Source organism: Lolium perenne, chromosome 3 (assembly GCF_019359855.2).
Source record: "Lolium perenne isolate Kyuss_39 chromosome 3, Kyuss_2.0, whole genome shotgun sequence".
NCBI classification, from domain to species: Eukaryota; Viridiplantae; Streptophyta; class Magnoliopsida; order Poales; family Poaceae; genus Lolium; species Lolium perenne.
Window position 1 is genome coordinate 275,019,419 of NC_067246.2, and position 15,717 is coordinate 275,035,135.

Genomic DNA, 15,717 nt, shown 5'->3' on the forward strand with positions numbered 1-15,717 from the left:
ATGATGCGATTCGAAAACAAATAGGCATGGAGGTCAACAAAATATCTCGAGACATTTCAAATCAGGTAAATAATTATCTAAATGCAACTCAACATAAAATTTGTTTTCATGTTTTAGGGTGAATAGTAAATAACCATTTGAAGAGAAAAAATTATAATGATAGTTATATGTGTTTTAGTTGGTGTTCTAACACATGTTGTGAATGAGATACCAGCATCCAAGACCCCTCCGACGGCTTAATTTTGTGGGGCAAAAGCGGGATAGAGAAAATTTAGTTGCTTATCTGGAAAATTTTGCGTATAATTACAAGGTATAGTGTGCACAAACTTACTAGCCAGATAATTTGTAATATTTCATAAAATGACACATTAACAAACATAACCTAATTATAGGCTACAACTGATGCAATCAGGAGCATCATGAGTATCATGACAAGTGTTTTACCGGATCAGGTAAAGATTTTTATCATATTCTAGTTCATTTTTTGCTATAGATTGATAGTTCTTGTTACCACTTTCTTGCATCTCTCCTTCTCCATTGTATATCCCAAATAAATTATCTTGAAATATAAATCAAAGTAAGTATGTCATCTCCATCCATACAGATGAATGACTTCCACTGTAGTATAGATATTTTTATTAAATACTTACTGTGCGCCAATGTGTACTTAAGTTTTTATGCTAATTTTGCAAGTTGTCTAGCTAGTTAGATCATTTTGTACTTCCTTGGACAATCTATTATCAACTTAATTTACATCACTAGAGAGACAACTATTCATCAAAGCTTATATGTAGATAGCATATATGTTCAGAGCTGAGCATTACCGCAAAACACTTTATGCGTGGATTACTATCTTAAATTATAATTTCACGTCTATGTACCATAAACTAAACACTAATATTTATATAGGCCCCTCTAGGATTATTTCATATTTAAATTGCATTTTCTTGCATGTATTTCTTTCTAATATATCGATGTTGTGCTTTGTGAGTGATAAAGAGTTGAGCATAATTGTGCTAACTGAGAAATACAAGTTAGCTACGCCGTGTAACATAATAGAACTTTGTTGTGCACCTTTTGTTTCTCTAAGATATAGACAACTCTGAGGCTCATTTATATTTATCTTTTATTTCTAATGGTATTTCTAGATATTCCTTGGCATGAGAGGGAAGAAGCAGTGTCTTATATCTTATTTTTACTCATATTTTAGGTGGGTTCTGAAAGCTCATATGATGTTAATTCTTCTCAATATCATAACCAGGCCGAGGATAAGATTGAGACCTAAGAACTTATGATGGCAGTCTTCTTGGTTTGCTCAAAAGTTGTTCAAATTTGCTACTTTAGCTATTTTACCAATATAACAATGATTTGTGTAGTATCATCGATATGCTATTATGTTTCTTATTTTCTATCGAAACTATGATATTTATGGAACATATTTACCCCGTTTGTTCTTACTAAAATATTAATTGATTTGAGGCCATGAAATATTTATAGGTCGAATATCTATTAAAATTCTAAAGACTTCTAAACATTTTGAAAACACTCCATGTACGAATTGTAATTTTCGACATTGTTCGGCCAAAACAATGTGTATGGAGTTTGAATTGACTCGTCTAGTCTTTAGGCTGGTACAAATGCATGAACGGCGGTCATTTGTTTGCGGAAACATAGGGGCGTACGGCGTACTGGTGGCACCAACAACAACATTTTATCACGACATTCTTCTTTGCGCACATGTTAATCATCTTTGCTTCTCTATTAATTCTAAAGGAAAGATAATCTATTTCCTGTAAACCACTCTTAAGCTCTATTTTTTTGAAAAAGGAGAAGCCACGGCCGTTGCATTAAACACAACGCATGCAACCTCTTGGTTAGATTATTAATATTTATTTAAAAATTATTTCAAATAATGGATCGTATAAAGTTGATACATGAATCAGCCACTACTAGAAAAAGAAAATATGCAATCAGTGGCGCACCCCATATGGCTATTAGTGACGTACCTAGGTGCGCCACTTCTATCACACCACTGCTGACTGTTAGCAGTGGCGCACCAGTAGTGCACCATTGCTATATGGCTTAGTAGTGCTGCACCATGTAGTGCGCCACTACTAGCTCACTCGTGTGTCATTGCTATTTCATCGACATGCGCTACTGCACAAAAAAGGGTGCGCCACTGGTAATAATTTGACATTTCGATATGGATCTAGATTTGGATTGTTTTTTATATTTTCTTTCTAGTATGCACCCTGTCACGTTCTCTGTGATGCGGAAGGAAGGGTTGGCCGATTGGAGGAGGAGAGGAGGAGCTGTGGAGGAGGAGGAGGATCGTCGGTGGTCACCGGAGAGGAGGAGGGCAGCCGGAGGTTCGTCGGAGGTCGCCGGAGAGGAGGCAGGAGGAGTGGATAGAGAAGTAATAGGAAGTAAGAAAGGAGAGGAGAGGAGGGAGAGAAGAGGAGGAGTAGAATAGAATATGTGGAGGAGTAGGAAGGGGGTAAGTGGTCGGCTGTTTCAAAATTCGTAGGACAAAAACTTACAGTGGCGCACCCTGCTATTTTTTTATTTTTTTTTGAAATTTCTTCCTGAAATCTAAAACCTAAAAAAAGTCATGTTTCCTTTTCAATTTTTGGGAATCTAAATTTTTTGTAAACCCCGGAGGGCGTTGAAATCGGATACAAAATTTCGCGTAGGTACATTTCATATGAAAAATATTTTCATCGGAGGTCGTATGCAACCAAAAATCTCGTTTTACCGAAACATGGCCCTCATTTTGCAAACAAAAGTCGATATTCATGTTTGTTAATTTTCATTGAAACTAGATGACATAATAAATGGGCATTGATGAGTGAATTTTTAGCATGTTTTTACACCGTTATTTCATTATGTTATCATTGAGTAGTAATAAGATTTTTGTATTTCACCGCGCTACCGCACACTTTTATGCTTGTCTACACAGGGTCTTAAAATAATAAAGCAATGATGAAATATCAATAAAAACTGCCATTATGGTATTTTAACGATATAAAAATCATTTAAGCACTTAATTATGCACCTGGGCTAAGAGAGGATGTGAGGACAACTTCCAATAAGTTTAGCGGGCATTGGTACAGGGGGAGCCCGCCCATACCGTCCGCATGTAGGTGTGTTAGGAGCACCGCCTTGTCAAATACTTCCATCTCGCGCAGACGACAGGGATATCTGAGACACACAACTCCGCAAAACAGAGAAATTCCCCTGATAAGATCTAGAGAAGCAACCTTGGAGAAGACATCATCTGGGCTGCTACGCGGATCCTCGGAGGACAAGCCATCATCCCCCCTCATCACCAACCGCTGCATCACCAATCCCATTCTCCTCCAACCATATTTGTAATCTTGATTTCTATTGTGGATTTGTGTTCGAATTCATTCCATCCCTTTCAGCCCCTCCATATTATTATGATGATGTTCTTGATTTCTTCCATGTGTGAGTAGTTCCTCTACTTCTTGGGGAGATGGAGAAATCCTAGCATGAATATGAAATGAATCTAAGATGATTTATGATTTTAAGTATTAATGTGTGTTAGTTATCTCTCTTGATATTATATGGTGTGTGCTTGTTACGCGTACAGCACGCGTCCATTGGAAACCCCAAGAGGAAGGTGTGATGCGTGCAGCGGCAAGTTTTCCCTCAGTAAGAAACCAAGGTTATCGAACCAGTAGGAGTCAAGAAGCACGTTGAAGGTTGATGGTGGCGGAGTGTAGTGCGGCGCAACACCAGGGATTCCGGCGGCAACGTGAAACCTGCACAACACAACAAAAGTACTTTGCCCCAACATAACAGTGAGGTTGTCAATCTCACCGGCTTGTTGTAACAAAGGATTAGATGTATAGTGTGGAAAATGATGTTTGCAAATAACAGTAAGAACAAGTATTGCAGTAGATTGTATTCGATGTAAAAGAATGGACTGGGGTCCACAGTTCACTAGTGGTGTCTCTCCAATAAAAATAGCATGTTGGGTGAACAAATTACAGTTGGGCAATTGACAAATAAAGAGGGCATGACAATTGACACGCGTACAGCACGCGACCGTTGGGAACCCCAAGTGGAAGGTGTGATGCGTACAACAGTAAGTTTCCCTCAGTAAGAAACCAAGGTTTATCGAACCAGTAGGAGCCAAGAAGCACGTTGAAGGTTGATGGCGGTGGAGTGTAGTGCGGTGCAACACCAGGGATTCCGGCGCCAACGTGGAACCTGCACAACACAACCAAAATACTTTGCCCCAACGTAACAGTGAGGTTGTCAATCTCACCGGCTTGCTGTAACAAAGGATTAGATGTATAGTGTGGATGATGATGTTTGCAGAAAATAGTAGAACAAGTATTGCAGTAGATTGTATTCGATGTAAAGAATGGACCGGGGTCCACAGTTCACTAGTGGTGTCTCTCCGATAAGAAATAGCATGTTGGGTGAACAAATTACAGTTGGGCAATTGACAAATAAAGATGGCATGACAATGCACATAAATATTATGATGAGTAGTGTGAAATTCAATTGGGCATTACGACAAAGTACATAGACCGCTATCCAGCATGCATCTATGCCTAAAAAGTCCACCTTCAGGTTATCATCCGAACCCCTTCCAGTATTAAGTTGCAAACAACAGACAATTGCATTAAGTATGGTGCGTAATGTAATCAACACAGATATCCTTAGACATAGCATTGATGTTTTATCCCTAGTGGCAACAGCACATCCACAACCTTAGAACTTTCTCACATCGTCCTGCATTAAATGGAGGCATGAACCCACTATCGAGCATAAATACTCCCTCTTGGAGTTACAAGTATCAACTTGGCCAGAGCCTCTACTAGCAACGGAGAGCATGCAAGATCATAAACAACACATAGATGATAGATTGATAATCAACATAACATAGTATTCCATATTCATCGGATCCCAACAAACGCAACATATAGCATTACAAATAGATAATCTTGATCATGATAGGCAGCTCACAAGATCTAACAATGATAGCACAATGAGGAGAAGACAACCATCTAGCTACTGTTGTGGACCCATAGTCCAGGGGTGAACTACTCACACATCACTCCGGAGGCGATCATGGCGATGAAGAGTCCTCCGGGAGATGATTCCCCTCTCCGGCAGGGTGCCGGAGGCGATCTCCTGAATCCCCCGAGATGGGATTGGCGGCGGCGGCGTCTCTGGAAGGTTTTCCGTATCGTGGCTCTCGGTACTGGGGTATTCGCGACGAAGGCTTTAAGTAGGTGGAAGGGCAGAGTCGGAGGGCTGACGAGGGGGCCACACGCTAGGGCTGCGCGGGCCCTAGCCTGGCCGCACGACCCTAGTGTGGCGGTGCCTCGTCGCCCCACTTCGTATCCCCCTTGGTCTTCCGGAAGCTTCGTGGAAAAAAAAGGCCCTGGGCGTTGATTTCGTCTAATTCCGAGAATATTTCTTTTGTAGGATTTCTGAAACCAAAAACAGCAGAAAACAGCAACAGGCTCTTCGGCGTCTTGTCAATAGGTTAGTGCCGGAAAATGCATAAATATGACATAAAGTGTGTATAAAACATGTGAGTATCATCAATAAAGTAGCATGGAACATAAGAAATTATAGATACGTTTGAGACGTATCAAGCATCCCCAAGCTTAGTTCCTACTCGTCCTCGAGTAGGTAAACGATAACAAAGATAATTTCTGAAGTGACATGCTATCATAATCTTGATCAATACTATTGTAAGCATATGTAATGAATGAAGTGATTCGAAGCAATGGTAAAGACAATGAGTAAACAACTGAATCATATAGCAAAGACTTTTCATGAATAGTACTTTCAAGACAAGCATCAATAAGTCTTGCATAAGAGTTAACTCATAAAGCAATAAATTCATAGTAGAAAGTTTTGAAGCAACACAAAGGAAGATATAAGTTTTAGCAGTTGCTTTCAACTTGTAACATGTATATCTCATGGATAATTGTCAATACAAAGTAATATGATGAATGCAAATATGCAAGTATGTAAGAATCAATGCACTGTTAACACAAGTGTTTGCTTCTAAGATAGAAAGAAGTAGGTAAACTGACTCAACATAAAAGTAGAAGAATGGCCCTTCGTAGAGGGAAGCATGGATTGCTATATTTGTGCTAGAGATTTTATTTTGAAAACATAGAAACAATTTTGTCAACGGTAGTAATAAAGCATATGTGTTATGTATAAGACATCCTATAAGTTGCAAGCCTCATGCATAGATTACCAATAGTGCCCGCACCTTGTCCTAATTAGCTTGGATTTACATGGATTATCATTGCATAACATATGTTTTAACCAAGTATCACAAAGGGGTACCTCTATGCCGCCTGTACAAAGGTCTAAGGAGAAAGCTCGCATTGGATTTCTCGCTTTTAATTATTCTCAACTTAGACATCCATACCGGACAACATAGACAACAGATAATGGACTCCTCTTTAATGCATAAGCCTTCAACAACAGATAATATTCTCATAAGAGATTGAGGATTGTTGTCCAAACTGAAACTTCCACCATCGATCATGGCTTTACTTAGCGGCCCAATGTTCTTCTCTAACAATATGCATACTCAAACCATTCAACTCATGATAAATCACCCCTTACTTCAGACAAGACGAACATGCATAGCAACTCACATGATATTCAACAAAGGTGAATAGTTGATGCCGTCGCCAGGAACATGGTTATCGCTCAACAAGCAACTTAATAAGAAATAAGATACATAAGTACATATTCCATACCACAATAGTTTTTAAGCTATTTTTCCCATGAGCTATATATTGCAAAGACAAAGGAATGAAATTTTAAAGGTAGCACTCAAGCAATTTACTTTGTAATGGCAGAAAATACCATGTAGTAGGTAGGTATGGTGGACACAAATGGCATAGTTTTTGGCTCAAGGATTTGGATGCACGAGAAGTAATCCCTCTCAATACAAGGCTTAGGCTAGCAAGGTTATTTGAAGCAAACACAAGTATGAACCGGTACAGCAAAACTTACATAAGAGCATATTGCAAGCATTATAAGACTCTACATTGTCTTCCTTGTTGTTCAAACCCTTACCAGAAAATATCTAGACTTGAGAGAGACCAATCATGCAAACCAAATGTCAACAAGCTCTACGGTATTTCTTCACTAATAGGTGCAAAGTACATGATGCAAGAGCTTAAACATGATCTATATGAGCACAACAATTGCCAAGTATCAAATTATTCAAGACATTATACCAATTACCACATGTAGCATTTTCTATTTCCAACCATATAACAATTAACAAAGCAGTTTCAACCTTCGCCATGAACATTAAGAATAAAGCTAAGAACATATGTGTTCATATGCAACAGCGGAGCGTGTCTTTCTCCCACACAATGAATGCTAGGATCCAATTTTATTCAAACAAAACAAAAACAAGAACATACAGACGCTCCAAGTAAAGCACATAAGATGTGACGGAATAAAAATATAGTTTCACTAGAGGTGACCTGATAATTTGTCGATGAAGAAGAGGATGCCTTGGGCATTGATACGTCCAATTTGCATCACTATTTTGTATCATAATTTGCTGTTATTCATTGATATATTTCATATTTGGACATAATACTTATGTTATTTCATCTATTTTGCATGTTTCATGATTATTGGAGGATCGAGCACCGGAGCCAGGATTCTGCTGGAAAAAGCACCGTCAGAATGCAATATTTCGGAAGATCAACAGCTGGTGGAAATTATACCAAAAATCCTATTTTTCCAGATGACGAAGGAAGCCAGAAGGGGGAGCCGAGGGGACCCGAGGTGGGCCCACACCATGGGCCGGCGCGGCCCAAGGCCTGGCCGCGCCGCCCAGTGAGGAGGGGGGCCACAGCCCCTCTCGCCTCCTTTTCTTCGCGAAATCCTTCGTCCCGAAGACCTAAGCTCCAGAGGGTACCTCACGAAGAGTTACAGCCGCCTCTGCGGGGCGGAGAACACCAGAGAGAAAAGAGCTCTCCGGCGGGCTGAGATCCGCCGGGGAAATTCCCTCCGGGAGGGGGAAATCGACGCCATCGTCACCGCCATCAAGTTGGACATCATCTCCATCACCATCATCATCATCTTCACCATCATCACCGCCGTCTCCACCGCTGGACATCGTCACCGCCGTAGCAATTTGGGGTTTGATCTTGATTGTTTGATAGGGGAAACTCTCCCGGTATTGATTTCTACTTGTTATTGATGCTATTGAGTGAAACCGTTGAACCAAGGTTTATGTTCAGATTGTTATTCATCATCATATCACCTCTGATCATGTTCCATATGATGTCTCGTGAGTAGTTCGTTTAGTTCTTGAGGACATGGGTGAAGTCTAAATGTTAGTAGTGAAGTATGGTTGAGTAATATTCAATGTTATGATATTTAAGTTGTGGTGTTATTCTTCTAGTGGTGTCGTGTGAACGTCGACTACATGACACTTCACCTTTATGGGCCTAGGGGAATGCATCTTGTACTCGTTTGCCAATTGCGGGGTTGCCGGAGTGACAGAAACCTAAGCCCCCGTTGGTATATCGATGCAGGAGGGATAGCAGGATCTCAGAGTTTAAGGCTGTGGTTAGATTTATCTTAATTACTTTCTTGTAGCTGCGGATGCTTGCAAGGGGTATAATCACAAGTATGTATTAGTCCTAGGAAGGGCGGTACATTAGCACAGGTTCACCCACACAACACTTATCAAAACAATGAAGATTAATTAGCCGTATGTAGCGAAAGCACTAGACTAAAATCCCGTGTGTCCTCGAGAACGTTTGGTCATTATAAGTAAACAAACCGGCTTGTCCTTTGTGCTAAAAAGGATTGGGCCACTCGCTGCAATTGTTACTCTCGCACTTTACTTACTCGTACTTTATTCAACTGCTACATCAAAACCCCCTGAATACTTGTCTGTGAGCATTTACAGTGAATCCTTCATCGAAACTGCTTGTCAATACCTTCTGCTCCTCGTTGGGTTCGACACTCTTATTTATCGAAGATACTATGATACACCCCCTATACTTGTGGGTCATCAAGACTATTTTCTGGCGCCGTTGCCGGGGAGTGAAGCGCTATTGGTAAGTGGAATTGGTAAGGGAAACTTCTACTGTTTGTGCTGATTTTATTTCTGCCTGCTGCCATAATTCATTATGGAGAGATCTCCCTTTGAATGTTTATTTGGGAAATCTGCTACTACTGCAAAGGTAGTGGATGAGGCGCCAGGTGAGGAAGATATACCATACAAAATACCTATGAAAATTATTGAACGCGTAGTGGGTAACCATTATACAGGGGATGGAACTGTCCACCCTGGAGATCATTTACTGTTCTTGCATGAATTATGCGGTTTATTCAAGTGTGCAGGTATTGCTATGGATGAAGTGAGGAAGAAACTATTCTCTATATCGCTGTCTGGTAAAGCGGCGCATTGGTATAAATTACTGGATAATGGGGATTCTCTTGAATGGAATGATATTGTGCCCCGGTTTTATTCTAAGTTCTATCCTCCAAGTGAAATTCATAAGGATCGGAATCGCATATATAATTTTTGGCCTCATGATGGAGAGAGTATTGCCCAAGCTTGGGGGAGATTGAAGTCTTTAATGCTCAAATGCCCCATTCATGAGCTTCCTGGTAATGTTATTATTGATAATTTCTATGCAAGACTTTCTTTTGAAGACAAGACCTTGCTGGATACTTCTTGTTTTGGATCATTCACGCGCAACAAATAAGAGTTTAAAAGGGACCTTCTCAATCGGATCCAGGAAAATACCGAAGGATGGGAGAACGACAAAGATAGAGAATCAGGTATAAATTATGATTATAAATGCATTGAAGCTTTTATGGATACTGATAAATTTCGTAATATGAGTGCTATTTATGGTCTTGATTCTCAAGTTGCTGCAAATCTTTATAAAGCTTTTGCCTCTCATTATGAATTGCCTAAGAAGAATTTTGATAAGTATCATGAACCGTATAAAGATAAAATTGATTCATCTATTAATAAATGCGTTGTAGTTGAAACTGTTGATCATATTATTCCTGAAGCTTATATTGAAAAAACTCCTTTCCCTGCTAAAATGAAGGAGTACTCTGTTATAAATAGTGCGGTTCATAAAAGTGAAAAGAAACCTATAGAACCTGAAGAACAAATAAAAGTTGAACCTGCTGTTGCAATAGTTAAAGATCTTGTGACTGAAAATTTGGAGGATGGGCATATTATTTTCTGTGAAGATGCTTCTAATATTGTTTCACATCCTAATAAACCCAAGCAAGCTAGTGTTCCTATGCTATCTGTTAGAATTGGTGATCATTGCTATTATGGTTTATGTGATATTGGTGCAAGTATTAGTGCTATTCCTTATGAGCTTTACACGGAGATTATGCACGAAATTGGTTCTTGTGAACTTGAAGATATTGATGTGGTTATTCAGCTGGCTAATAGAGAAACTATCTCTCCAATTGGTATTGTTCGAGATGTGGAAGTTCTATGTGGTAAGATTAAATATCCTGCTGACTTTTTGGTACTTGGTTCTGCTGCTAGTGAATATTGTCCTATCATTTTTGGTAGACCTTTTCTAAATACTTGTGGAGCTATTATAGATTGCAAGAAAGAGAAAATTTTGACTAAATTTGCTGGTGAATCTTATGAGTTTAACTTCTCTAAATTTACCAAAACTCCTTATAAAGCTGATTTGCCTAATAATGATTTTAAAATGGAACAGTGTGCATCTATTATTCTTGTTCCTAATAATCCTTTGCAACAACATTTGGAGAATAGCGAGAGTGAAGTTTTTAGGAAAGAAAGAGATGAGCTTGATGAAATTTTTCTTCGCCAACCTATTCTTAAGCATGATCTACCGGTGGAAGATCTGGGTACAACACCGCCACCAAAGGAAGATCCTGTCTTTGATTTAAAACCTTTGCCTGATAATCTTAAATATGCTCATATTGATGATAAGAAAATATATCCTGTTATTATTAGTTCTAAGCTTACAGAGTTTGAAGAAGAAAGGTTATTGGAAATATTGAAGAAGCACCGAGGAGCTATTGGCTACACTCTTGATGACTTGAAGGGGATTTCTCCCTCTATTTGCCAACACGCCATTAATATGGAAGATGATGCAAAGCCTGTTGTTGAACCTCAGCGTCGTCTAATTCCTAAGATGAAGGATGTGGTAAGAAATGAGGTATTAAGACTTCTTGAAGCTAGTATTATATATCCTATTGCTGATAGTAGATGGGTTAGTCTTGTGCATTGTGTTCCTAAGAAAGGAGGAATGACTGTTGTGCCTAATGATAATGATGAGCTCATACCTCAAAGAGTAGTTGTAGGGTATAGAATGTGCATTGATTATCGAAAAGTTAATAAGGTAACTAAAAAAGATCATTACCCTTTGCCTTTTATTGATCAAATGTTAGAAAGGTTATCTAAAAATACTCATTTTTGCTTTCTTGATGGTTATTCTGGATTTTCACAAATTGCTGTTAAAACTAAGGATCAAGAGAAAACCACTTTCACTTGTCCCTATGGAACTTATGCTTATAGACGTATGCCTTTTGGTTTATGTAATGCTCCTGCTACTTTTCAAAGATGCATGTCTGCTATTTTTCATGGCTTTTGCGAGAGTATTGTAGAGGTATTCATGGATGATTTTTCTGTCTATGGAAATTCTTTTGATAATTGCTTGCGGAACCTTGATAAAGTTTTGCAGAGATGTGAAGAAACTAACCTTGTTCTTAATTGGGAGAAATGCCACTTTATGGTTAATGAAGGAATTGTATTGGGACATAAAATTTCCGAGAGAGGTATTGAAGTCGATAGAGCTAAAGTTGAAGCAATTGAGAAGATGCCCTATCCTAGGGATGTTAAAGGTATTCGTAGTGTTCTTGGTCATGCTGGGTTTTATAGGAGGTTTATTAAAGACTTCTCCAAGATTTCAAAGCCTCTTACTAATCTTCTTCAAAAAGATGTACCTTTTGTTTTTGATGATGATTGTAAGGAAGCGTTTGAAACTCTAAAAAAAGCCTTAACAACTGCTCCTATAGTTGAACCTCCTGATTGGAATTTACCATTTGAAATTATGTGTGATGCTAGTGATTTTGCTGTAGGCGCTGTTCTTGGACAGCGAGTAAACAAGAAATTGAATGTTATTCATTATGCTAGTAAAACTCTTGATGCTGCTGATACGTCTCCGACGTATCGATAATTTCTTATGTTCCATGCCACATTATTGATGATATCTACATGTTTTATGCATACTTTATGTCATTATTATGCATTTTCCGGAACTAACCTATTGACGAGATGCCGAAGGGCCAGTTGCTGTTTTCTGCTGTTTTTGGTTTCAGAAATCCTAGTAAGGAAATATTCTCGGAATCAGACGAAATCAACGCCGAAGATCTTAGAATCCCCGGAAGCATCCAGAACACCCGAGAGTCGCCAGAGGGGGGCCACAGGCCCACCAGACCATAGGCCGGCGCGGCCAAGGGGGGCCCGCGCCCCCCTATGGTGTCGTCGCCTCGTTGACCCTCCGACTCCGACTCTCCGCCTATATATTCGTCCATGACCTAAAAACATCGACCAGTTCGACGAAACCAGAGAAAACCATCCAGAGCCGCCGCCATCGCGAAAGTCCAATTCGGGGGATAGGAGTCTCTGTTCCGGCACGCCGTCGGGACGGGGAAGTGCCCCCGGAAGGCTCCTCCATCGACACCACCGCCATCTCCATCACCCTGCTATCTCCCATGAGGAGGGAGTAGTTCTCCATCGAGGCTCGGGGCTGTACCGGTAGCTATGTGGTTAATCTCTCTCCTATGTACTTCAATACAATGATCTCATGAGCTGCCTTACATGATTGAGATTCATATGAGTTTTGTATCACAATTCATCTATGTGCTACTCTAGTGATGTTATTAAAGTAGTCTATTCCTCCTCCATGATGTAATGTTGGCAGTGTGTGCATCATGAAGTACTTGGCGTATGCTATGATTGTGATCTCTTGTAGATTACGAAGTTAACTATTACTATGATGGTATTGATGTGATCTATTCCTCCTTTCATAGTGTGATGGTCACAGTGTGCATGCTATGTTAGTACTTGGTTTGGTTATGTTGATCTATCTTGCACTCTAAGGTTATTTAAATATGAACATTGAATATTGTGGAGCTTATTAACTCCGGCATTGAGGGTTCGTGTAATCCTACGCAATGGTGTTCATCATCCAACAAGAGGGTGTAGAGTCTAGCATTTATCTATTCTGTTATGTGATCAATGTTGAGAGTGTCCACTAGTGAAAGTATAATCCCTAGGCCTTGTTCCTAAATACTGCTATTATCACTGCTTGTTTACTGTTTTACTGCATTTCTACTGTCTGCAATATTACCACCAGTCCTGGACAGCAAAGCACTTTTCTGGTGCCGTTGCTACTGCTCATATATATTCATACCACCTGTATTTCACTATCTCTTCGCCGAACTAGTGCACCTATTAGGTGTGTTGGGGACACAAGAGACTTCTTGCTTTGTGGCTGCAGGGTTGCTTGAGAGGGATATCTTTGACCTCTTCCTCCCTGAGATCGATAAACCTTGGGTGATCCACTTAAGGGAAACTTGCTGCTGTTCTACAAACCTCTGCTCTTGGAGGCCCAACACTGTCTACAAGAATAGAAGCTCCCGTAGACATCAAGCACTTTTCTGGCGCCGTTGCCGGGGAGGAAAGGTAAAAGGCACTCATACTCCGGTTCCTGTAATGATTTCTTTCTGGCGCCATTGTGTTTGTGCTCAAAGCTATTTCCTTTAGATCCTGCAATTGCATCTTTTTGTTTCTTGTTTACACTAGTTAGGCATAATGGAAAACAACAAAAATATGAGAGATCTTTATGAACTTTATCTTGAATTAGGACATGATGTGTTTGAAGAGAGAATTAAAAAACCCATGGAACTTTATATGCATGCTAATGGGAATGTTATTAATATGAATGCTTTGAACACTATTGTTGCTAATGCTATGGAAAATTCTAAGCTTGGGGAAGCTGGTTTTGATGAGCATGATCTTTTTAGTCCCCCAAGCATTGAGGAGAAAATTTACTTTGATGATACTTTACCTCCTATTTATGATGATTATAATGGTAGTAGTCTTTTGGTACCGCCTGTTATGGAGGATAAATTTGATTATGATTACAATATGCCTCCTATATTTGATGATAGCTACTTTGTTGAAATTGCTCCCGCTACAATTAATAAAATTGATTATGCTTGTGTGGGTAGTAATAATTTTATGCATGAGACTCGTGATAAGAATGCTTTATGTGATAGTTATATTGTTGAGTTTGCTCATGTTGCTACTGAAAGTTATTATGAGAGAGGGAAATATGGTTGTAGAAATTTTCATGTTACTAAAATGCCTCTCTATATGCTGAAATTTTTGAAGCTACACTTGTTTTATCTTCCTATGCTTGTTACTTTGCTCTTCATGAACTTGTTTATTTACAAGATTCCTTTGCATAGGAAGCATGTTAGACTTAAATGTGTTTTGAATTTGCCTCTTGATGCTCTCTTTTGCTTCAAATACTATTTCTTGCGAGTGCATCATTAAAACTGCTAAGCCCATCTTAATGGCTATAAAGAAAGAACTTCTTGGGAGATAACCCATGTGTTATTTTGCTACAGTACTTTGTTTTATATTTGTGTCTTGGAAGTTGTTTACTACTGTAGCAACCTCTCCTTATCTTAGTTTTGTGTTTTGTTGTGCCAAGTAAAGTCGTTGATAGTAAGGTTCATACTAGATTTGGATTACTGCACAGAAACAGATTTCTTTGCTGTCACGAATCAGGGAAAAATTCTCTGTAGGTAACTCAGAAAATTATGCCAATTTACGTGAGTGATCCTCAGATATGTACGCAACTTTCATTCAATTTGAGCATTTTCATTTGAGCAAGTCTGGTGCCTCAATAAAATTCGTCTTTACGGACTGTTCTGTTTTGACAGATTCTGCCTTTTATTTCGCATTGCTTCTTTTGCTATGTGGGATGGATTTCTTTGTTCCATTGACTTCCAGTAGCTTTGGGCAATGTCCAGAAGTGTTAAGAATGATTGTGTCACCTCTGAACATGTGAATTTTAATTATGCACTAACCCTCTAATGAGTTGTTTCGAGTTTGGTGTGGAGGAAGTTTTCAAGGGTCAAGAGAGGAGGATGATGCAATGTGATCAAGAAGAGTGAAAGCTCTAAGCTTGGGGATGCCCCGGTGGTTCACCCCTGCATATATCAAGAAGACTCAAGCGTCTAAGCTTGGGGATGCCCAAGGCATCCCCTTCTTCATCGACAAATTATCAGGTTCCTTCTCTTGAAACTATATTTTTATTCGGTCACATCTTATGTACTTTACTTGGAGCGTCTGTGTGCTTTTGTTTTTGTTTTTGTTTGAATAAATGCTTGTGTGGGAGAGAGACACGCTCCGCTGGTTCATATGAACACATGCGTTCTTAGCTTTTAATTTTCATGGCGAAGTTTCTTCTTCGTTAAATTGTTATATGGTTGGAATCGGAAAATGATACATGTAGTAATTGCTATAATGTCTTGGATAATGTGATACTTGGCAATTGTTGTGCTCATGTTTAAGCTCTTGCATCATATACCTTGCACCTATTAGTGAAGAAATACATAGAGCTTGCTAAAATTTGGTTT